We start from the raw sequence: 25,672 nt of genomic DNA on the forward strand, positions 1-25,672 counted from the left end.
GAATTAGATCAATAAATAAGTTCAGACATTCTATCACCACACATGTTCTTATGTCACCAGACAACACAGGGTAAGAAACAAAATGGTTACAGCAATGGGACCATCACAGAATAATGGCTGTCCTAGGTTCACCTTTGGTCATTCACTGACAGCTTAAAATCATTACCTTTCCAATTCTTATTAGTCCAGCTTTCCCAGGACTAAGAAATCCTCCTAGTTTTAATTCTGATAAGGAAAAAATATTTAACTTTTTAGAAGTACCTATATTTTGGACATAATTGTCCTTTGCAGAACCACTGCAGTGAAGCTGAACAAGTAATACCTAGGTTTGGTATACTACCACTTAAATTCTTTCATTTAAGTGTTAGAGAATAAAAATGTAACATTTTGGGAGGGGAAAAAATAGAAAGCTATATTATTGCAAGAATATTTGTTGTATTAGCAGCAGTTACTCACATAGGCCATCATCCCTTTAAAAATAGAAGACTAAAGTGAAACAAAGGAGGAAAGAAATCCCACACAAGATCCAGGCAACAGCATGTGCAGATTCCACTGGAGAGAAGTGGAAAGCACTAAAGCTTTTGTGGAGATACTGTTCCTGATGATATGACTGTTATATGTTGTCCAGGAACTGAATCTGTGAAGACTTCTTTCTGAAGAAATACTTTCAAAAGCTGTTATTTCCATGAAAAGCAAACCCTTGCAGTGCCGAGGTGGGGGCAGTACAAATCACACCACAGACAATGGCACACACTGCACTGGGAGAACAGCAACCACGCACACTGGGCTGTATGTTTTTAACCTTTATTTTCGCCTTGGGTTATGTCCAGCTTACAAACAATTAGGAGCACAACCCACTCACAAGGAGACTCAGAACACAGAATTCCAGAAAAAACAATAAAAAGCAAGGCACAGCAGGTAAGATGCCTGCTAAGTATTTGACAGCATTGATAATTTGTCCTCAGTGCTAAGTAACAGAAGCTGCTAAAACAGACAGTTCATAAAGCAATGGGTAATTGCAGAAGTTCACCACCACCTTTCATTCTAGGGAAGCCTAATCCTGTAGTTTGTACCACAAAGCAGCAAAGAGCTTGGCTGTGAGGGACACATGCACCAGCTTTGGATCTCCATTTCAGATTAGATTTCAGGAAATCACACCTACCAGGCCAGGTTAATTCATGGGAAGGCAATTCATCTCTGTCTGTAGAAACAGTATTTGACAAATATAAATGCAGATATGGATTCATGACAGCTTTTCCTTCTGCTGTTGTCCAAGCATAGCCAGGTGCAGCAAACATCTGACTGAAAGCTGGAGCTGGTACAGCTTCCAGTCGGGGATGTTTACAGCAACAGACTACGATACATCACTGCGAGGCCTTGGTGCAGAGCAAGTCACCTCTAGGAAAGAGGAAATAAAAAAGAAAGGATTTAAGATAAGCTTCTGTAGCATTCCAGCCCATTACTGTGCAGCTAATATTGAAGAAAACATATTTTTACATTCAGTAGCAAAAGTACAGTTTTAGATTCACAACTCACATTAATATTTCTAAATTCAACAACTAGATTACAAATTATGAATTTTAATATACATTTTAAGACCTCTTCAGGTTCAAATAGATTCATTATTTATATATTACTTTATATTTATTTATATATTATATTTATAAATACATATTTCATTTATACATTTAAAATGGACATAAATAAGACAGTTATTATTTTTAAGATACATTGACTTTACTTCCCTATAGGCTCATTCCTGGATCTCTCAAAAACAGATTTCGACTTTGAACTTGCCTATGAATTTTGCAAATGGCTATCCTCTCAAATATTTATGTTTTAAAGTACAGCTCTATGTAATATTAAAGACAGAAGCAAAAACAAACCATGTTCATAATGAAGAAAATATCAGAAACAAACTTGAAAGAACTCTGAAAATATTTACTCTCAGTGTCAGAACCCTGCCTGACTCAGCTTAAAGCTCTATTACATCTAACTGATTAAAAGAATCTCTACCCAATCCCACTTACCTTTGGGTAAGCATTAAAGGAAAAGGATGGGGTGAGAGGGAAGACACTGCCACCTCAAGATGGAACCATTTCATTTTCCAACAAGTTACTATCAAAACTCCCACAAGACTTGCATTCAGTTCTGCAGCAATGAATATTTCCTCTAAGTTAAAAGAACCTTTGAATACTAAAATTTAGTTTTTACATTGTAAAATACTCAAAAGAGGAAATAGTGTATATTACACCAAAGTAATTTACTAAGAGCATTTCACTGAGTCAGTTGTTGCATTTTCTCCTAATGCTCCAATTTCACACCATGGAATTGGGAGCATTCAGCCATTCTGGCTTGATCATATTCACATACACTGAGAAGCCTTAATTCTATAATTTACAGCAGAATGCCTTCCTTCTACTGACAGAGCTGCAAGCAGGCTGATATATTCCCCATTAAGCAGTCCTTATCACTTTCAAATGAAAATAATTTTTCAAGTCAGAAGTTTTTCAGTGCCAGATTATACATAGACTTCAGCAATTTAAGGTTGCTTGTTCTCTGTTTAGACTTTCACAGCAACTCATAAAACCAGAAATTATGACAAGGAGTTTAAAACTGAAGAAAAACTGAAGAAAATTCAAGATTTCTCAAGTTACAGAAACCCAATCACATCCAGTTTTCAAAGAAAGGTTTCCCCCTGCAACATGAAAAGTTGTTACTAGTAAGTGAATTTCATTATTACAACAGCATGCCAAGATTAACGAGGAAGCTGCATGCAGTCACTATGGATACCACGCTGACCTTCATTATTTTTGAGAATAAATAACTAAAAAGCCAGTGGTCATTTGCAACAAAGGCCTCTTCAGGCTGTTCCAAAACTGAAAATTCCTATTTTACATTGGAAAGAAATAGGCTATTTCATGCAGAGGTAGGCACATGGTATTTGACTAATTAGGCTGTTGAGCATTAAGTTGCAATGAGCCATTTCTTAGACTGCTTTCCTTTAACACTTCTTAAGGAATAATGAAGGTTACTACAATGTCACCTGCCCAAATAGAACAAACTTTCCACAACCTTGTTTTGTTTTAACATGTACATCATCACAGAATTGCCAATCTACATGACAATGAAATCTCTTGCTGCTTTATTGAATTCACTATCAACTATAAATACTTACATAACATCTTACAAAATAATTATATTTGTATAAAAGGAGTTGAAATTTTCATTTCCAAATGTGGTGTTAAAAAATGCAGAGGCATTACAGGTCACAGTACAACTACATGCCTGAAAGACAATAATTTCTAGAAAAGTTCATTCAAAACTGAAGCCATATATTCATCATTAAGTATTTGCAGCTATTTTCCCAACCACTCACTTTCTTCTTTTCAAACAAAAAAATAGAGAGCATACTCCAGTTTTCCTTAATGGCACAGCCCTCTTGTTTTTGTAAAGCCTAACACCTCTGAAAACAGCAAGGATTTATTCTAATGTCACCACAATCTGAAGAACATTGGCTGCTGGCTTTTGTTAATGCCTTAAACTGGTTTTTTTGAGAACAGTAATAAAAGATACCATTCTTTGAAGCGTGAAGTCCCCTCCTAACTCCCCATGTAGACAGTACATGGAATAAGGCAAATCTTTAATACTACATTAAGTCCTTGTGACACCTAAAATTTACCTTTCTGTCATTAATAGCAATGTAAAATCACCTGCCTAGGAACTGTTCTTCAGCTGTCAATACTCCAGAATAACAAATAAAAAAAAAATAAAAATCCATATTTAACTACCAGATAATGTGTGGATGCTGGCTGTTGACTTCCATTGTGAAGTTCTTCCTACTGTATCTAGATTTGTGGGCAGTTCAAGAATCCCCATAATACTTAGGATTTAATGCTTAATTCTCAATTCTCTGCTGGTCAATATGCATGACATTAAAAAAACCTCATGGCAACAGATTTAGAAGAGATGCCATTACAATACCTTTTGTCTTCATTCAGCATTCCCAAATCAAAGCCATGCAGATCACCAAGACTTACTGCCATTTTCCCAAGCCTCCATCATTAATTTACCAGTCACACTGAATTTCTACTGCACCATGAGCACCTTGAGCAAAATGTCCAGTAAGACAAGGAGGAGAAAAGAAAAGAAGAGGTGAGGAGCCAAAGAGCTTCTTCCTTCCCTTTCCCCACATCTTAAGATTTCCTCACTCTACAACCAGCATCACCACTGAAACTGATTGTATTTGGGGCCTCAGTTGTCTCAAAAAAATAGTTAAATATAAATGGAGCCCAAGGAGGCTGTCTCTGTGCATGCTCTTGTGTGTGTTTTGGAGCCAAGGTCTTGTCAGTCAGTCCATCTGTCAGTCAAAGCAATTTAGTCTCACATGCCTGATGCAAGCACAGTGATAAGAAATGACAGAGGCAGACAGATGCTCACTGTTGCTATGAGGTTTTCTTTACAGTCATGCATAATGACCAGAAGAGAATTGAGAATTAAACATTAAAACCTAACTACTAAAGGGATCCTTGAACTGCACACACATTTAAATACAGTAGGAAGAACTTCACAATGGAAATCAAGAGCTTTTACTGTGAACTGCAGTGAACTTCTGACACCCACAGAGAGTTTACTGCAGCACTTCAAGCTAACAATACTCATCATGAAGAATTCTGGTGAAGTAGGAAGTGTACGCAAGTAGTTTTAAGACTGCATTTCCTGTGTTTTTTTCAGAAAAACACACATTCAGCTTCTTTTGATCACTAATACTTACAAAATACAACTAGCAAATTCAGCACAAGAGGGAGAAAGACTTTTTAAACTGGGACATGAATTCTAACACAATAAAAGAGATTGAATCTAACATTACCAATTGTAAAGAAAGAAGGAAAAAAGTGTCTTTGTATTTTAAAAATGTCTGGAAAAGCATGAAAGTAGAACATTACAAGCACATCTCAGATGGAATTTCAGTGAGGGCTGGATGCATATACCATGTGTAATTATTTCAGTAAAACCAAAACTAGAAGTCTGTGTTGTAAAGTAATTATTTTTATCTGACCAAAGGAATTCTAAGGAGGACAAACTAGTGCAAAAAGGATAATGTTGCAAGCCAAAATAAAGTTCAGATCCTCATTCAAGATTGCCTCACATCTTAGTCTGAGCAAAGTTAGAAAAAGTCATAAATTCAGTGTGCTCTGCCTAAGAATGATGGCAGCAGTTAGACACTCCCTTCTTCCCCACCAGAGTCTCATATTCCTCTGGCTGAGCAACACAGCTCAGCCTAAAGAAACCATATGTTTATTTATGGAACACCGTCTTGGCTCTCCATTGGGTGGAGTACCATACCCAAGATGTTATTCAGGCAAATTAAGTCTTTATTTCAGGGAAGTTCTGCAGTAACTGGTAATCTCCACAGTCACCACAGGAGGTAGGAAGCAGCAAATTCAAGGTCATTTTGCTTTAAAAATGAGCTATAAGATTTTTTTTAAACTCATCCACCGTACTAAAAGGTTATTGTAATGAATTACCTTCATGAAGTCCCAACCAGTAGGTTAACCTGCAATCAAGAACAGAAAAAAGAAGAAAGAGCATTATCACCCTTACTTGTATTTCTCTTCCTCAGCACACAGACATTCAGCAGTTTACATTGCTATATGACATACAGCAAATTGCACTGTGATTTTCACTTTCTAGATTTTAAACATTTCTAGCAGAATAGCTACATCCCAGTGCCCATGAGAAACCCGAACAACTAGAACTACAAAATTAGGAGAAATATGAATACAGTGAATGTATTATACCAGGTTTCACACAAAGATTTGATCCTTTCCCTCATGTTTCCATTAAAGTATTCCTTCCTCAGTGTCAGCAAGAAATTTTGATTATACAGCCTCATAGGTTTAACATTATAATTCATTATTGCTGTCCATGGCAAAGTTCTGATTTCAAAGTTTCAGCTATTTACGTCTTTTTGTCCCTCTTACAGGAAAGGAATTTTTGCCTCATTCCTGGTAAAGAACTACAGCGAAACTAGATTGCTCAATGTGGGACAGATTCTTGTAGACACTTAATAATAAACTACTCAAACAAATCACTAAGTATTTCCAGCTACCTCTACATGACATATCTCCATGTTACCCTAAAGATTCTTCCAACTCCTAATTTGGGCCCATAGTCTGTCTTTTCTTACTCCAAAGTAACCAATCTCTCTGATCCAAGATAACAAAGCTGCCTGTAGAAAATGGGCTCTTTCTTTTCAAAGGCATCTTTAAAGTATAAGATTCAGAAGATCCTCCGATCTGAAAACATACAAAGAAAGTTCATACCACTGATCTGATTACTCTAAGAGAGTGTAAGACAGAAGCACAAAGGCAAAAAAAAAAACCTTAACACTTGACAAGAAACAGAAACGAAGAATACACTTAACAGATGTTCATTGCAGTGCCCTCAGAAAATAATCTAAATACTGGTAAAGACTGAATTATTTGTAACAAGTTCACTACTGAAGTCCTCTACACCTGCTGACTCAAATATGGCTGAGCATGAACAGAAAAAGCTCCCTAAAAAGATTGAGACAAAAAAAAAATCCATATAAATATGTCATTTGTTAAGTAGGTTGTTGGTTGTTTGGGGGTTCGAGTGGATATCAATTGAGTCTGCTGCCACAGACTCCAATCAATGACACATTTAGCACACTCCTTCACTAAATGACTTTTCACTCACATTTGCAATTATAATCCTCTGGTGATATCAGCTGCCAACAATAGTTCTCTGTAACACTGTGAGGGAGCAAGCAGAGAATTGCAAGCAGACATTCAAAGTCCCTTTGCTTACCTTGCTGAACATTTGGATAGTCTGCTAACAGCAGGGTCCAACAACTAAGTCTGCAGCAATTACTAAATTGCTGCAGAAGCTCATAAGGGCCAGGGCACCAAGAAGTCCACAGGGAATGTTCCCATTTTAAGGATAATCCTCTGTGAATGTATTCCAATCCTTCCAAATGAGTATAGTTGCAAATATGACAAGTCCTGGCACCATCACACTGAATTTTGAAAGCAGAGTCTGGAGGCTGCTGCTGCAGCCTGTAGTTTCTGCTGAAAGTACAGTGCCACAACCACCTATTTTCCCTGCTGTATAAAGTAGGCTCAACTGCTCCACTTCAATTAAATCCTGAAGGATAGCAGACTGAGAAGCAACGTATACACTGGTACCAATCCTAACCTTGCTCCCAGAGCACATACACTTTTAAAATTGCATCGAAGAAAATATGTTCAACCCAGCAAGCATGCAAGTCACAAACATCAGATAAGTGCACAGCACTTGAGTTTACAAAGCATCTTTGTCCTTATGCACAAGTTTTTTTTTAAAAAAGTCAATTACTTGTTTTGCAATACCCAGGAGATCCATTCTTTTAAGCACACTCGTAAGCCTGCTTCCACAGAGGAAACAGTGCAAGCCAGAACAGCACAGTCATGGCATCCACTTCAGGATCAACAATCTCAAAAACAAAACCAAAACCATACAGCATGAAATAATACAAAACTCCTTTCAACTACTTTCAGACTGATTATCTCTATTTAAAATGCAGATTTCACCAAGTCCTTCTCAGAAAATAATTTTCAGGATTTACTGACAGTAATTGGAACCAGACACAGTGTGCTGGCCAAGCAGCTCATTTTGAAAACATTAACTCCGTATTATAGAATCAATCTTACATCAGATCTGACAAATAGACTTGGAAAATTACTGCTTTCAGAGCCTCTCAAACACCATCTCCCCCAGAATCAAGCCACCTCCTTCAATAATTTATAACAAGCAAGAATTAAAATAGACTTTCCTAGTCTGCAAATATGCCAGGAGTATAACTGATAAATTTTAATCGTGTTTCCATACCGGGAGCAACATAAGAGTTAAAATTTAGTTACTGGACTACAATATGAGGCATACGACTTTTTTGAGAAGACAGAAGTAACTTTTAGAAAAAAAAATTCCTTCTAAATCATGAAAGTTATTTTTTATTTTCATACTGACTATTAAAAATTTTGCTTACCAATTACTAAATTAGTTAGGGTTTTTTCCTGTATTCCACACAGAATTACCCCAAGAATCATCAACTCATAGAACATGAGAGTTGGAAGGGCCCCATCAGGATCATGGAGTCCAACTCCTAGCCCTGCACAGGACAGCCCATGAATCAATCACACCAGGTGCCTGTGAGTGTTGTCACCTACTAAAGTGTCATGGAATTCACAGGAGATTCCCACCACACTTGTGCCTAAGAACTCAAAAGCAGAGAGTCCCATCAGCTTCTGGAAGGAACATGGAACAAATCTGGATGACATTAATGTTGATCATCTCAATGAGTTAACAAATATTTATCAAAGGCAGAGCGTACCCAACTGCTGGGGGGCTTTGATGAAAGCTGAATGGCCCAGAGAAGATTCTATGAGTTTAGGACAGCTTTCAGGACAAGTCTCCCACTGCAGTATCACCTAGGAGCTGAGGAGCTCTGAGCTCCATCAACACAAGGGAAGCTGACCTGAAAACTTGGCCAGATCCCTGCAGCTTGGCCAGGGAGCACTCCAGAGGCCATCCCAGGGCTCCAAACACTCACCAGCACCCAGGAGGACGGGGAAGAGTGCACCCTCAGCAAACTGGCAGATCGGAAAGTGCACGGGGGCAGGGAAGATAGGCTCCCACAGGGAATGGCAGCACTTCCACAAACATAAACAGACCTGGATAAACCTGAGGTTGGGAACAAAACAAACCTCATCAGGCCCAGGGCAGGAAAGCACAAAGCTGTGCCCTCAAGGCAGAAGAGCCCTGTGCCCCAGCACAGGTTGGGGAGGGCTGGCACAGCACCAGCCCTCCAGGAAAGGACACTGGAGGGAACAGGAGCCAGAGGAAAGGGGGTGATCCCTGCCCAGCTGGATGCTGGCAAGGCCACTGTGAACACAGCTGGTGCCCAGGTGGGACCCCACCTCAGCAGGAGCCTGAGGAACCAAGGAGGGTCCAGCCCTGGGCTACCCAGGTGGTCAGCAGCCTCGGGGGCATCATCCACAGGAAGAGGCTGAGGAAGAGCTCCATGCCTGTTTTCTCTGGCATGGAGCAGGCTGGGACCATCTAAGAGCTGTCTACAGCTACATCAGGATGGGAGCTGTAAGGACAGTGCAGACAAACACTCTCAGCCCTGGCAGACAGGATAAGGAAGAGCAATGGCCACAAAAGAAAAGCATGGAAAATTCAGGCTGGACACAATGACAAATCTTTTTCACTTGGAGGGTGGTGAAGCCCAGATACAGCTTTCACAGAGAGGCCATGGATTTGCTGTTCTTGGGGGTTTTCATGGCTGCATGAGTCAAAGCCACAGCTTAGCCCATCAAGTACTAGTTCTATCCCTGCCTTGAATGAGTCTTTGGACCACAGACCTCCAGAAGTTTCTTCTGACCATTACACCTGCAACTCCATAATCTCATTAATTCTTGTGATGGGCTTCTAGCAACTATAGCCTTGTTTATGTAATTGTCCTCAGACATAATGAAGTCAATATTAGAGAACTATCCATAGATAACATCAGTACAGTCTTTTCTATAAATAACCAGGTGTTATCAATAGATTCCACTGCCAGCAGGTCCAACAGTTCTGAAATTACAAATATTTGATGTTAAAACTATTTTTATCAACTGACACCAAATATTTTAAAAAGTAAATTACAGAGAAAACAGCAGTTGCACACCTAAGCCTACTGTATTTAAATATGCTGCCAAACCTTATCCCAGGGTCACCTCAGTAGATGACTCAATGTTCTTCCAGAAAAAAAAACTCTTGAAGATTGTAATTTTATGCCAGTATATTAAAGAACAAGCAATATGAAAGATATATTTACTTAGCTTGCATGCAGAGACTCCCTCAAATTTGGTAAAGGCAGCAGAATGTTTTCCGCAATAGGCAATTTTGAACATGAAAACTTTAAAATGTCACTCTGAAGTGATGCTTTACATTTAAGGACTGGCTGCTGATTCTCAGTCTCTATTTTTTGCCAGCAAGTCTCATTTTGGTTTCCTCCCAGTACTGAATATGGCTTTTCGCATCATCATAACCTAAACAGTGAAGATGGACAGTAAGACCCAAACTGTTCTTCTGTCATACTACAAGTGCAGGGCTTCAGTAATAATCAAAATTAAACCATTTACAGTAAACAGTTTAGAAGTAACGTAGGAGTAGGACTGGCTCCTACAACTCACTCCCAGGACAATGCAGATTAAGCACTGCAATTCAATGCAACAGTCAAAATAACTTGGTGAAGGGGAAACCTAGATCATTATCTGACGTTAAAATCCTGGGGTTTGGGTACTTCTGGTCCAGCAAACCTGGAATTCCCATACTGTCACCAAGTTTCAAACTAACAATGAGAGCTACTCATTTTTATCAAGACTAGTAGCTAAAATGAACTCTCTTCCTTGCGTTGACTGATGCTTTTCACACCTTTTGGTTAACTAACTAAAGTATTCATCTAAAAAAAACAAACCTCAACCCTCTGCCCACATTAGTGGGTAGTGTACAGCAATGGGAGGAGATCTGCAAAACCAAACAGTTTGAGCTGAAGACAATATTTAAATTACACATATTCCAGGAGATCTCACTTCAGAATAAGCTCTAATCCTACCTAAGGTCTAAATATCCTTAAACCAAACACAGCAGTGAAGTCTAGAATCTCATGCTTCAATTCTGTTTCTTCCAAAACACGATTTGCATGTTAGCAGGATCAGCAGCAAAGAATGCCAGTAGTCAGCCTACAGTGACAGCATTCTGGGGATAACAACACAGTTATTCTCAAGTTAATCTTGAAGCAATTTTTATTATCTCTGCAAAACACAGAGTAACACATGAACATAACAACTACTTGCAGCTGAATTCTTCGTCACACCTCAAACAGAAAACAACTGCGCAACAAGAACATCATTTAATGCAACTTAGTATTGCTTTATAATTATCTTAATGAGGGAGGCTGTTGCACAATGACTGTTCCAAAAACATGGAAAGAATACTCACACCACAGAGTCTGACTACTGGTGTACTTTCAGGATCATTTCAACTGAACGTGGTAAAAAGCACTGTGGCAGTAGTTGCGTTCTCTGTCTTCCAGCTGAGGGATTCCTACTTCCTCTTCTGCTACAGGAATTTTTGGACTTCATGATACCACTTACTTAGACAACCACTATATTAGCTGCAAAGTAATCCTGGAAAAAAAAGAAACAGAGAAAAAAGATGAGTTTTCTGCCACAGTAGGCAGATGATCTCAATCACTGGAGAGCAGTTTGATCCTTAGTAATGACAGGAAGGTACCACATAAGCCAGGACTGCCTGTTTTGGTGGCAATATAGTGCTAAACCAAGACAGGTGAATTGTTTAACCACAACAGAACCTTCCTTTCCCCCTGCCCCCTAAAAAGACAAATACTTAAGACCTTTGCTATCAACATTTTGAATGGGGAACAGTAATGTGAGTAAAATGTAGTTCTCAGAGTAAACAACAAAAAATGGATTTGGCAAAGCCACACTTCCTGAAGGGCAATATTAATTTGGAACCATTTAGATGCAGCTTCAATACTTCCCTGCCTTGCAAGAGGAACCTGACACTTGGGGAAAAAAAAAAAAAAAAATCAGCAGAGGAACATCGAGTTGCTTTTCACTCTCTGCATCAAAGTTCACCTCCACTGCAAGTCTGAACACTGTTCTTCAGCCTCTTTTGTTAACACTGCACATTAACGTGGAGCTCTTCCCACAGGCTTCGGTGCCAAACACAGTCAGGAGACTCCACCTCCACAGCAATCACTTTTCCTAAACGCTGGAAGGAGTTCCAAGTCTGTTTTGTGTTCCCAATGCTCCACTTGCCAGTACTTGGTACAGTGCAAGTTAGTCCCGAAAGCACCCAGCCCTCGGGGAGGCCAAGGCAGACCAAAATAACACAAGAATACACAAAAAGCTTTCTGAGTAGTCAGAAGCATTTAAAGCAACTCAGGCAAAATATTCCCTGAAGAACGTGCTGGTATAACACATTTCTGAATACTAATATTCCCAAAAAATATCTGTGAAAACCTCTACTCGAGGATGTGGTTCCATCCTCCTTCAGTGACTGGAAATGACACACATGCTACTGACATGAGCAACAGTTATTCATTAGGTCAAGGGTACAGCTCTGCAGAATTTGCATGAGTGATGCAAGCCAAGCCCATGAGTAGTTTTGCTCCCACACAAAAATGTCATTGAATCTCGAGTTTCTACACTAAAGATTTTATAAGAGCCCAAAATATAAGCTCGTTAAAGCCAGGCATCAACCAAAACAAATGAGCAAACAAAAAAATTAAAGCTGCCCACCTCATTTTACCACATTTGCATATGAAAAATGTGTTTACAAAAATAGAAAAATAAGCAAACATATGGCTCTTCACAGGAATCCTGCCATACTCAGTTCATGAACCAGATGATGTTCCCAGAAAGAGGTTTGAATTCCAAGGATGCTACAGTCCTTAAGACTTACTTCAGCTGTCGAAAGAGCTGAAAAGTTCACTCAACTTTCCACAACAGTTTCCATTTGCTTCAATTCCTTTTTTAAAAGCCAAACAAACTAGGACAGGTAACTGAATAAAACTCCCAAGGTGTTTGGACACTGACCAAACCCTTTTAATCAGTCATTTTCCACAGCCTCTTCCACGGTGTTTACCTGCAGGTGCAGGACAATTACTGAAAGCAATTTTCAGAGACACCTACTGCTTCTACTCTTTATCTGAGTGACTAACTGCAAATTTTCAGGCAGGATGGGGCTTTGAGCAAGCTGGTCTAGTGGAAGGTGTCCCTGCCCAGGGCAGGGGGGGTTGAACATGATGATCTTTAAGGTCCAGTCTAACTCAAACCATTCCATGATTCTGTAGCTGTAGTATCTCAAGCAGAGATCAGTGGAGACCATATTAGCTAAACAAAAACATCCAAGAAACTCCTCTGAAGAATTAATTCTACTAAAAAAAAAAAAAACCCAAACTATTTCATGTGCAGTTTCTAATCTTCTTTCAATGTGAAGAATTCAAATGTAACTCCTGCTAGAGTAAAAAGCATCAGCAATAGCATTTCTAGAACAAATATGTTCTGAGATAATTGCTAAAAGTTAACCTGTACAATGGGACAAACAAAGTCACGCTTAAGGAAATGCCGCAAACACAGACTTCCAATCATTTGGATACAATAAACTCAAGCACCAAAACTCACCACCCCTGCACAAAGCCACAGCCAGCTGTCTTAGGCTCCACTTAAATGCAAGAAACAGAGTATCAGTGTTGGCAATATTTGTCAAGCTCTGTACGCAAATGAAACCTAATATTTAATCTTGCAAATGCCAGCTTAACTACAATACTACTTAAAAGCAGAACACCTCAAACTAACTATATTTTAGAACTTAAACCAGTAGCTTAAAAGACAGGAAACATCACAGAGTTATCAATAGCCTGTTCACCACAGAGCTTCAGTCTGCAGTGATCTGCAAGTCCTACCTGTGCAAAGATTAACCAGACAGCTAAAAGAACTTTATTCTACAGAGGGGGAAGAAATGACTGAAGCAAAGAGCCACACAGTTCACGTTAATAGCAGGTTACAAACTGTCTAAACTCTTTAAGAAATAGATTTGTAGCATACCAGTAAACTGACAGAAAACTAGTAGCCACCTTCTCATTTAAAGCAGTCAAGTAAGGAAAACATTCCCTTTTCTCCCCACCAAAAAAAAAAAATTAATGGTTAACAGTCTTTGAAAATTGCAGCAGAGGATTGGTTTTACTGGGATGTCTGGTACTCTCAGGAGAAATTTAAAAGTAGTAGAACTTACTACAGCAATTCAAGCTGTGTAACTAAAAGTCTTGTTACTTAATTTCTATATAAGCAAGAAGTCAGATATCATTAACTACAGTGTTAAGTTCCTTGGTTTTGAAGTTTGTGTTGTGTAAGAAAGAGCAACAAATATACCAAACTTCTCCCCGATCTTGCACTCTGCAACTTCACATTAACATACAGAATCATAGTTTCCATCAGTTTGTTAGAAACAAGGAATGTTTAAGTACACAGACTCATTACACTTTGATGAGATTTTACTGCTTCTAGTTAATATTTGGCATAACCTGACTTTTAACTGAACCATCAGCTTAGCAGATCCTGATCTAACTAGTGTGTTTATCAAGACAAGTCATTCAGTCACCATATTCAAAGTGAAAAACTCATCATAAAATTTTAATTAGGTTTCTGAACTCAGAGCAGTCATGCAAGCTGAAATCAAATGAAGAATGCAAGACCAAACAATCATGCCTAATCACATAATATCTGAGGATATCAGCTACTACATTTATTTTGTAATTAGCAATATTAAAAGCATTTGATCAGATATGGCAATTCTTTTTTCGAGTAATTGAAAAAAAAATTCAAAGAAAGGAAGAGTCAAAATAGACAGATGTGTAGTTTAAGAAAATATCACAGATTTCCACGTTAAAGAATCTGTCTTGTATCACAGCGGAGTCAAGTTTGAACACTGCAAGTTCTGTTCAGCTAGAGATATGCACACAAATCTTCATAAAGCCCTAGAAGTCACCTTAACCTTCCTTAGCATTTCCTTGAAATACTCCCTTGATATAATCAGAACAGATGAGGGGCAGGTTGCAGAAAAACTGGCTTCCCTGATACAAGAATATTCCCAATGTTCCAGTGACCTGAAAATACCTGATCCTGTCAGCAGACAGCTTAGTTATCCCACTGCAAAGGGCTGTGTGAAATTTGTCCTTGACCTACAGGGAGATCCAACGGTTATGCTCACAGAAAAAGCACCAAGAAAAACATTCCTGAACACAGCCTTTGTTGTGCTGGGATAAAGTATACACCTGTCAAACAAATATTAAAAATTAGTTAGCTGTAGTATTTCTTATCTTAACCTAATTTGATAGGAAAAAATGTGTTTACTTATCCTTCTAGAAGTGGGTGCAATACTGATTGCTCTTAAGTTAAAGTTTTACTAGTTAAGTTTACTGAACAAAAATTTAAGATAAGCAAAACTCCAAAAGAAGCAGACTGAGGAGAAGATGAGAAAGAATATTTATTTACAAGCATGATCTGTATATAATCAGATCATTTAGTTAAAGTTTATCATCAGGGCTAAAAATACATTTCACATGAGGTCTCTATAAAATGCTCAAGATACTCTCAGAAAACATTGAGTTAACAAAACAAACTACACTAATCATATAAGCATGTTGCAAAAACGTTCATTAAAATACTGATGCATATCAAATATGGACCAGTCAGCCAGCAGAATGAATATGGATAGAATGAAAAAGCAACACTCTTTCAACACAAGGGTGCCCATCTCCACCCAAAGCCTCAGTGAGGATGAGGTAAAAGAAAGGAAGATGTGATGGGAAATTCACAGCAATTTTAACTTTAAACGCTTTAACACTAATGAGACACTATTGCTATGAGTACTGACTCTCCAGGCCCAACAGCAGAGACCTGCTTTAGAAACTCTAGGCAAGAACAGCCAGACATGTCACCATGTGTTAAACCAGAACACAACTTTCTGCCTGTTTTGATTTTACCCTTTTGTTTCCCGTTTCCATCGTACTAAATAAGTCTGCCTTCTAGTTTTACTATTCTGTTTGCCTGGTACTGAAGGTATTGGGAAAGGAAACAGTTTGGTAAAGGTTAAAAAGCTGCTCAGTGCCAGCAGGCCCAAGCAGTTCCTACCCTGGGAGAGATGTTTTGGAAGCTCACACACTGAGGAGTATTTTCTGCCAAGCTGCAGAGGGTCAGCAGGACATCTTCTGTTGCCAAATAGTGCTTTCCAGAAGGTGCAAATCTCAGCCTTTTCCGGGAGTTATCAACACTACACAACACAGTTCCCCACTCACCCAAACCTGCGAACTCATGCTGTGATTTCTGCACATAAAAAGTGCACATAAAAGTCAGAGCACATCCACTCCAAGCAGTTTGGATAATGCACAGACACCAGCTCAGTCTTCAGAACACTGGGAAACACTTTGAACATCTGCAGAATGACAGCCCTGCGTTTGGCTGAGCCCTGCTGTATCTGCAGAGAGAACAATGAAGTGCATGAATAAAGCCCTCTGAGGCTCAGCTGGCAGTTTGATTTATTATACTCACGTTAAGCCTCCAACGTTCATTCTCTGCATAGCTGGGATACAGCAAAAGATTTGGTTTGGAGTAACTTATTTTATTTCTATATTCTTTACATAAAATGCCCGTGTTCTTACAGATTTCACTAATACCACTTTGATATCTAACATGTTGATTCAGTGGGAAACATCAGAATTAAAAAGCCTTTTAGCTTCCTCATTCCCACAGGATTCATCATGCCCTCAGACATGAAACAATCTTATCTAGGGCACTTCTTGTGAATATTTTAATCTTTTTTCCTTTATCTTTCTAACCTTCACTTCTGCAGAAATATAGACCAAATTTGCTCTTCCTTCTTATGCTGTTAAACTCTTTACTCCTGTTGTTCAGACTGAGGCATGCTAAGTGTACAAAGGAGCATACTTATATCAATAAAAGATACCTTTAGGCATACAAAATTATCCATAGTAAATAAATTATAAACTGCAAGGTGTGTTGTGCTCCTTCCACTCAAATGCCACCTCAGACAAAGCAATGCCTCTTTTCTGGGAAGTAGAGCATTCTCCAGTTAGACCAGTTCACTGCTGTTTTAATCTATGGAACTCACTAAAAAAGAAAAAAACCAGGAAGATTTTGAAACAAATATAAACAGGACCAAGTTACTACTGATCAAGTGGATCTCAACACACACTCTTCAATGTGTATGCCTTACTATTGTTATAAATTGATATTATAAGCTTTTTCAAGTAAGAAGTGGTAGGGTGTGAGGATTTTCCTTTTCCATTTCTGGACTTATTTTTTCTATAATCCTTAGCATTGCACTAGGTGTTACAGGGTCAACCATTCACCAGAGCAGCCATTCCTTTGATCCTTCCATTCCACACTCCAACACTGCATCCAACCAACAATCTGGAAAAGACCACTGAGCCAGGCAATGAACAATTAGGCCAGACAGGTACATGAAGAGTTTTCAAATAAATTCTATAAAGTTATGTAAACAATCTGTCATTAGTAAGTCTTACTAACTTCTAGGTCTTTTCAAAAAAAGAAATAAATCTATCATCACACAGGTTTAGGCACTAAGACTTTGGTAGTATTCCATCTCATTCAGGCCAAAGATAGATCTGAATAAACTTGCAGATGAACTCTATAATAAACTGAACAGATTTTTCTAATGTTTTCCAGTCACGATAGTTTTGAAAGCATTGACCTTTCCCTCATCCCAGGAGTTCCCCTGACAATGGTGGGCATGCCTTCACCCTTATATATGCTTCTAGCTTGAAGATTTTTACCTCTCTGGAGTATGGAACAACAGAAAAAAATCCCCAGCACATTCACCAAACCCAAAACGCAGCAGCATGCAACCAGCATAGTCATAGTCTATTCAGCTTGTTCTCAATCTGATTATTCACGTGTTTTGTACTGACTGCCATCTGCCCACTCCTCCTCCTGTCTGTCTCTAACACAGACTTTGTGTCATCTCATAAGCCTTTTTTTTTTTTCAGCACTTTTCTGCACACTTTCTTCAGGTCACTGATACAGAGAGGGAACAAACTTCATTGTAAGATTGTTTCCTGGGGCTCCCCAAGCATTACATTTCAGATCAACTCCAATATAGAAAAGATTTTGCCATGTAACACTCATGAAAGCTTATGCTTTAAAAAATATATCTATAAAATATGTATGCAAATAAATTATACATATTAAATATCTATAGAAATGTATTTACATAGAAATTTAAGACAAGAAATACATTCAAGAAAAAGTCAGAGACTACTCACACTCTTTTTCCCCCATTTAAACTGCAATTTGAGCACTAATCACCAGGAGATACATACCAGAGTAAACACACAGGTATTTTTATTTTAGGCAAACAATTCACTGCTACATAGGACTTGACAGTTGTCTCTATTAACTCCATGGCTGTTGCAGCCAAATCTTATCATGCATTGAAAAGGATGCTGGGATTAATTATGTAGCTCCAATCTGGCCCTTTTATTAGTATCAGGAATGTTCATTCCCCAAGTTGTACATGACAGTCACTTAAAACTCCATCTGGCTTTTTTGATTTACACCAGGAACTTCCGTGCTAAGAGTTCATGAATGTATTAACAGCACTGAACGTTTTTTTTTCTCTCTCTTAAAGAAAAAAAAAGTTTGCAACAAGCAGCTTAAGTATGAACAAACCTGGAAATGCCCATCAGCACTTGGAAATTTAGGAAGTAAGAAAGAAAGATTCCGTGCTTCTTTACACAAGGTTTGTTTGAAAAATTTGGAGAAAAATAAATGCCAAAGGGCCTTTGCTTTACTCTGTCTGCTGCTGACCTTTAGACCTGACACCCACTGCATCCTGTGGGAAACTTTTTCCAAGAGCCAGCTTTCTTATAAATATTTTAGCAGATTTAAGCATCCAGACCGCATTTTATTTGCTCAGATCTACTAAAAAAGCTACTGGTTCCTGACAACATATATGTGGACTTTTATATACACCTAAGTATTCTGTAATGCAATAAAATATAATTAACAGTCTTGAATGTGCAACATGATGGTCCCTTTGAAGTTTGGGTTTCTTGGGGGGGAGTTTGCTTAGGTTTTTTTTTTTAAACGATGTTTACTCTCACAGCTGCTACAAGTCTCTAAAATGCACACCCCTTTACTGCTGTCTGTTCTCTTGTACATGGTTTCAAAACAGATTTGCATATCCTCCATAAATAACAAAAGCACTAGGAGAAGTCCATGCATCCCTAACTTTGGCCAATGAAAATAATAGTGATAATTCAATTTCTTTCTCAAAATAAAAATTCAACTTTCTTAGATGTTTTGCCAATAAACACCCTTAAACTTTACAAGAACAGCTCACTTAAAAGAATCTGTTTAGCTCTTGAGTGTCTAAGGACTGCACCTGTTCCTTTTCAGATAAGCAGCCCCCTTGTCAAGTCTTGCATTCCTCATTTCTCCCCTTCAACGAGAAACTGTTTTGTGCAGTATGAAACAGATCACTTGTTCTGTGGCTTGTGGGAAGTCACAGGAAAGATTTTGGTTACTTCCACAGGGAACATCAACATTCCTCTCCAGGTGCACTTCTCCTCCAGGTCAACCCTTCTTCCCTCTGTACGTGGTTCCCCCGCAGAGCTATAAATCTCACAGTCCCGTCCATGGCTGTGCCAGATCAGCACCCATAAGGAAACTTTCCAGCTGTTCTGAACAAGCCATGGAGTCACACAAGGACAACCACGTTCGCCAGGACAGGTTATCAGGGATTTGGCTCCCTCACACTGCCACAGCACTAACAAAAGAGACTGAAGTATGAAACATTAGACACTGTTCAAAGAAGGTGCTCCATTTACTTAGAATTAGATTATGCACATTGCGTTACTGCAGGATTTATGCCAGCAAATTTCAGCTAGATTTAGCAAGCAAGAAAAACAGAAGGAATGTTTGGGTTTGAGAGCCTACAATGGAGGGTTTGTTCCAATTTCACCCATCAAGTGGCAGTACTTTCATATGCATGAATAAATGCTACCTGCAAGGACAAGTTTGAAGGATCAGTATCTGAAGACACAATTCCTCCCAAAGACCTTGTAATGAGAAGTGTGCAGTGACAGTGTAATAAAAGCCTTTATTTTCCAGTCTTAATATTATCAAGGCTTCTGTTGAAACTTTAGTCCTTTGGGTTTTATGGCTGTTTTATCACCAGCCATCAAAACTGCATTAGTGACCCATCTACATATGATACAGATCAAGGCTTCAGTCCAGTAAACCTCTGCCACAGCCACATGACTTCACGGAGGTTACAGCTCCCATTACCAACAGGAGCAGGGGACAAGCTGTGTCTCACTCCAAGTTATTCCTCAGATGTCTCCTAGGACACTGCTATGCTCCTGGCTCGTAGGGAACTTGCATGCAGACATTTGAGACAAGCAGCAGCTCTCAAACCCTCCCGTAAGATAACGCCAGTGAATTATCATGCATGAGAACAGCAGGACAGGATGTACAGTGTGAGCTTACATAAGACACAAGGCACTGCTGGGAACCAGCACAAGTGAACAGCATAAATGGCTCAGGAAAATGCTGATGTCACTCGTGTACATTTGGGTTGCGCCGGCCAAGTTTCTCTGAACCCAACACTGGCCTTTCTGGCTGTTTGTAAAAGCTCGCAGTCTGCTCTGCTATAGCCACATCTTGAAAAGGAACTTGTTTGCAAAAACATGTGTTTCTTCCTAACGACAGCATTCTTTAAGATGAGCAAGAATCTAAAGAAAAACAGAAAATGTAATGGAGAACTGGAAAAAGCATGTAACTGTGTACACAAACACTTGCTCCTAATACTTACTGAGAAAATAGTTCAAGCACAACTTACCCGTTTTAAAATATGACCTCTGCAAACCTACCAAGGTCAATGAGACTTACAGTAGTTACTCAGTGAGCCCCGCTTGCATAAATTAAAGATGCCTAAGGGTAGCTATGAAACCAGGTATTTGATTTTTCCAGGGCACCTACATATTATGAATTAACAATGAATTGCTATTTTACCAGAGCAGCTTTCAGGTTCATTTAAAAAAAAAAAAATACAAAACCCAAACCAAACCCAACTGTGTCGTGCTTACCTCCTCCTCAACACAAAAGCTTTCCTATTTAATGTTAATCTGATTATGGAAGTTTCATATTAAATCGAGTAAGTAAGCGAGAAACTATAGATCAAATTACTTTCAAAAAATCCCCAAGATATGAGGCAAACAGTGTTTCTTCCTGGTGCATCCTTTTAAAATATGTTAAAAAAATATATTTATTTTTTTATAAAGAGACAAAAAGGTGAGTAATCTAGCTGCACAAGTTAGTATAAAGCTGAACTGTAAAGAGGGAAAACTTATTTCACTCAGGTCAGGATTTGGAGCAGAACTCCCAGCTCTGTGCTTGGCTGCTTCCATCTGTTATTGCAGTGGCTGCACTTCAGAGCAGTGTGTGAACCACGACAGTCAACTCCTTCAGCTTCAGGACTTCTGTATTTAAGTATTTCATAAGCAAAAACCTAAAGTATTCTGATTTTCCACAGACAGCTTCCTATAAGGTGAGGGGAAAAATACTGTTCCTAAAACTAAGTTTGCCTTTCATTACAGGTGTAAGGAACTTATTGTCACTCCCTTTAGTATTTTCTTGCAAAAACACCATGTAGTTCAGAGATGCCAACTATCAGAGATAATCTGCCACATTAGAAATTCACGAGGTTTCCTTAGCAGTGGAAGAGGACACCACATCAGCTTTGTTCTAGGCAACCAGAAGGAAAAAAAAAAAAATCTTTAAACTACTTGCTGTGAGGAATGGCAGCTCTTTGAAAGCATATTAGTGCACACACTGCATCAAAGTATGAAGCGCAAATGACCACAGTGCAAATCATGCAATACCACAGGTTATTAAATGTCTTTTTAAGCAAGCTCCTATTTCCATCAAAGTGTGGCTACTACAGTTCACATCCTGGCTAGAGCCTCTCTGCTTCTATAGTAGAAATACCATCACTATCTACCCATTATTACTACAGCAGATAAGCATTTCACAGTCATTAGTGTGTTTATCCACAGGACATTTTTGGAAAGCACCACCATTCCCGATTCATAAGCAAACAGAGGACTGACTGGTGCAGAAACACTGATCCAAGGTCACAGAGTAAGTCTGTGGTAAAGTAAGAAACTTCACCTGGTTTTGCCTTCCTGCAACTAATACTTTCTATTAATGAGTCATTGCTGCTCCTCTGAATTATTCTTTCAGCAGAAGAGACAACAGACTGCCTGTGGCATTCAAACTCTACATGCTAATAGCAGCTCTGCTCCAGGGTTTGCTAAAAAGAAAAAAAAAAGAAAAAAAAAATCACACCCAAAGGCCTTGTTCTGTGCTGTCACAGAATCTTGCTTGTGCACTGGGCTGCTGTGGGGGAAAAAAAAAAGGAATATACAAATATATATTATTGGGTAGCCTATCTCATTTGCGACCCTGCTCTTTCCCTAGAGAAACAAAACCCAGTCCTTGAATAGTTTTACTCCTAACACCACAGACCACCGGGCAAGGGCAAAGTGCAGCGAGGAAGGGACAGTCAGCTGGGAGACAAGTTATGCAAAGCTGGGGGCCGGGGAGGGGGGACAGAGCTCCCTAAGGCCCACAGAGAAGAAAAAAACAAAAAAAAGCCCAACTTGTGTTGGCGGGTCAGGGGGTCAGAGCGCCGGGGGCACAGCCCGGGGGCTCCGCGGGGAAGGACAGACCCGGCCGGGGGCACCGGGAGGGTGCGGAGCTCCCATCCCGCCCGCTCAGCGCAGGGAGCCCCCGCCCAGCTCCCTCAGAGCCGGGGGCGGCCGGCCGCGACCCCTCACGCGGGGTGCTCCACGGGCGCCTCCCGACCCGGCTCCGGCCCCCTCCCCGCCGCCCGTCCCCCGCCCCGAGACCGGCCCCGGAGCGCCGCTCCTCCCGTACCTGTGCGGGGAGGCGGCGGGGACCGAGGAGCAGCCTCGCTCGGCCGGCGGGTCCCCCCGGAGCGGCCGTGCCCGGCCGTGTCCCCAGCTCCCCGCCGCGGCCGCGCTCGCTGCCCTCGCCTCCAGTTTGACCTTTCCGTGTCTCCGCCGCCCGTCCCCGGCACCCTCTGACGTCACCGCCATGGCAACCAAGCCCCGCCCCATCCCGGCCCCGCCCTCCGACCCCGCGTGCGCGCACGCGCGGCCAGGGGGAGGGCGCGGAGCCACGTACGCCTCGCGCCCAATGAGCGCGCGCCGGGGGCGGCCTGGCCCCGCCCCTTCGGAGTCACCCACAGGGCACCGATAATAAAGATGTCAAATGGTAGTAAATGTAATTTATTTATCTTGTATATAATGTATGTGTGCGTATATGTGTTTGTGAACATCCACATATATATATACACGAGTGTGTGTATGTACCCGTTCCTCTTTTCCCCCCGCAGCAGCCCAGTGCTGAACAGGATTCTGTGACAGTACAGAGAGAGGCCCTTGGGGGTGATTATTTATTTTTTTTAGCAAACCCTGGGGCAGAGCTGCTGCCGGGTTATGGGTTTGAATGCCAGGAGCAGTCTGCTGTCTCTGTGTGTGCCCTGGGAGTGCGATATGTGCAGTCAGTCCTTCATGAGGTGAGCCCTTCCCTCTTCACAGGCAGAGAGGCCATGCTGAGGTCCTGGTGCTGCAAGTCGAACATGAGTGCCCTGGCAGCCAGGAGGGACAGCCCTGTCCTGGGGCACCGGGGACAGCATCGCCAGCTGGGCAGGGGAGGGGACTGTCCTGCTCTGCTCTGCACTGCCCCTCATGTCGATCCCGGGGGCAGGTGTGGGTGACACAATGTAAAGACAAGAAGCCATTAGAAAGCGTCCAAAGAAGAGCCATGAGGGTGGTGAAGGGAAGGGAAGGGAAGCCATACAAGATGTGGCTGAGGTTATTTGCTGTGTTCAGCCTCGTGGAAACCTCATTGTGGCCTGCAGCTTTCTCGCAAGGAGCAACACTGATCTCTCCTCTCTGGTGACAAGTGATGGAACCCAAAGGGATGACCTGAAGTTGTGTCAGTGAAGGTTTAGATTGGATATTAGATAAAGGTTCTTCACCCAGAGGATGGTTAGGCACCAGAACAGGCTTCCCAGGGAATGGTCACAGCCCCAAACTGAAAGAGCTCAAGGAGGGCTTAGACAATGCTCTCAGGCACATGGTGTGGTTCTTGGGGATTGTGCTGTGCAGGGCCAGGAGTTGGGCTCAGTGATCCTTGGTGGGCCCTTCCAGCTCGGGATGTTCTCTTTGATTCTATCTGTTCTGTGAATTTAAATGCTGCCTTTTCTATGTGCACATTTACACGAGCCCAGCTTGTGCTGTCACACTTTGCCTGCTCCTTTCCATCCATAGTGTTCTTCCATATCCCATGGCACTTAAGTATTCCCTGAGGATTGAGCTGCTTCTCCAGTCCCAGAACTTACAGCATGTTCCCATTGTTTAGAGAGCATATGGGTAATTGCTTTTTCTTTTCCCAAAATACTTGGCATAGATATCATATATGTAATATGTATAGCATATGGGGGGCTGCATATTTCAATGCCTCAGTGCACAATATGTGCATGAATGTTTTATGTGTAAATGCTTCCCTTCAAATACTTGTCAGCTGTGAGCACATGCAGCTTGCAACGTGTGTAAGGTCAGTGTGTTTGACTCTGGGTTTCTACCTTTTTTCATGAAAGGTGTGTGCATTATCAGCATGTTACATATTGCAGGCTTTAAGTCAAGATAAGTATGCAGACATGATATTTAAATACTCTATCAATTAGCAATTACACCGTCTTTCATCTGCCTGACATGCAGAACACGCTGCATACTTTATGTGTGCCACTTGCTGTCATTTTTGGAGCTATGACAAATTTCAAACGATTTTAATCGGAATATTCATTCAGAAATACAATCCAATATTCATCAAAAATACAGGCTGAGATGTGTTCAACAAACCTTTCCTGAAGGTGGATAAAAGGACATGCATACAGTTTTCCTGCCTTTGAAATGCACAATACCTTTCTTTCAGAGTATTAGCAAACCAGTTTAAATACTATCACGGCAAGACCAGGATCTGCAGTGTGAATTCATGCATGGGCTGGGTCTTGCTCATTTGAAGGCAGAGATTTAATAAGAAAATAATTTTAAAGAGACTCATTTAGCTACCGCTGAACTTGTGACATGGCTTATTTCTTACCAGCCCAGGTAGATTTAGTGTTGTATCACTGACTGATAATGTCATGGTTGTGGGTTTGATACCCCTACATAGGACATTCACTTAAGAGCTGGGCTCAATGATCCTTGTGGGTCCCTTCCAACTCAGAATATTCTGTAATTCTGTGAAAACACTGTAACTGGATGCTATTCAGAGCAGGAGTGTTTGGGTGGAAGGTGACTCTTGCATGTTGACCTGCTTGGTGCGGGTGACTCCAGCCTGTCCCAGGAGGCCGTGTGAGGATCTACTGGCTTTGCACAGCAGTTCTGGTAGGTGCCAGTTCTGCTGGAAGTTGCTTTTTCATGGGTTCCTTTAATTCCAGCCTTCAAGCCATGAACCTGACTGTGGCCAGCTTGCAGGGCTGGGAAGGAGATGAGTTTGGCCAGTCAGCAGCAGCCAGGAGTGACCTTATTCTAAAGTACCAGACAACCATCTGGGCTGGATGTGACCGTCAACCAGGACAAACTGCATATCAAGACACCGGGACTTGGACCTTCATATTTGTAATGCTGAAAAAGTGCAGTGTCCATGTTACCAACCCCCACGAAAACCCTATTGAGTCAAATCCGGAGGAAGACTTTGAAAAGCAAACTCTTAGGAAGGGCATAAATAAATGGGCCAGCAGGGATATATCAGTATGACCTCAGTGTGTTCACAGGGAAGTTGTTTCCTTTCTGCACATCTCCTGTTGGTCCCCACTTTAGTGAGGAGAGCCCTTTCTTTTCTCCCAGGGGGTCAAGCAGTGTAATCAGTGTTCATGGGGGACATAAATATAGTCCTCA

At 40.7% G+C, this 25,672-nt stretch overlaps 1 long non-coding RNA gene across 1 annotated transcript; it reads right to left on the reverse strand.

Annotated features, from left to right (window-relative positions):
• Positions 1-790: 790 nt before the first annotated feature.
• On the reverse strand, positions 791-22,784 carry LOC146442457 (uncharacterized). Its single transcript, XR_014850273.1, has 4 exons — positions 22,620-22,784; positions 11,053-11,240; positions 5,529-5,557; positions 791-1,398 (listed from the first exon to the last, which is right to left on the reverse strand). It is a non-coding gene; the product is annotated as an uncharacterized LOC146442457 (long non-coding RNA).
• Between the last annotated feature and the right edge of the window lie 2,888 nt (positions 22,785-25,672).

This window comes from Lichenostomus cassidix, chromosome 2, assembly GCF_008360975.1.
Source record: "Lichenostomus cassidix isolate B80296 chromosome 2, HeHo_3.0, whole genome shotgun sequence".
In the NCBI taxonomy this organism is placed as follows: Eukaryota; Metazoa; Chordata; class Aves; order Passeriformes; family Meliphagidae; genus Lichenostomus; species Lichenostomus cassidix.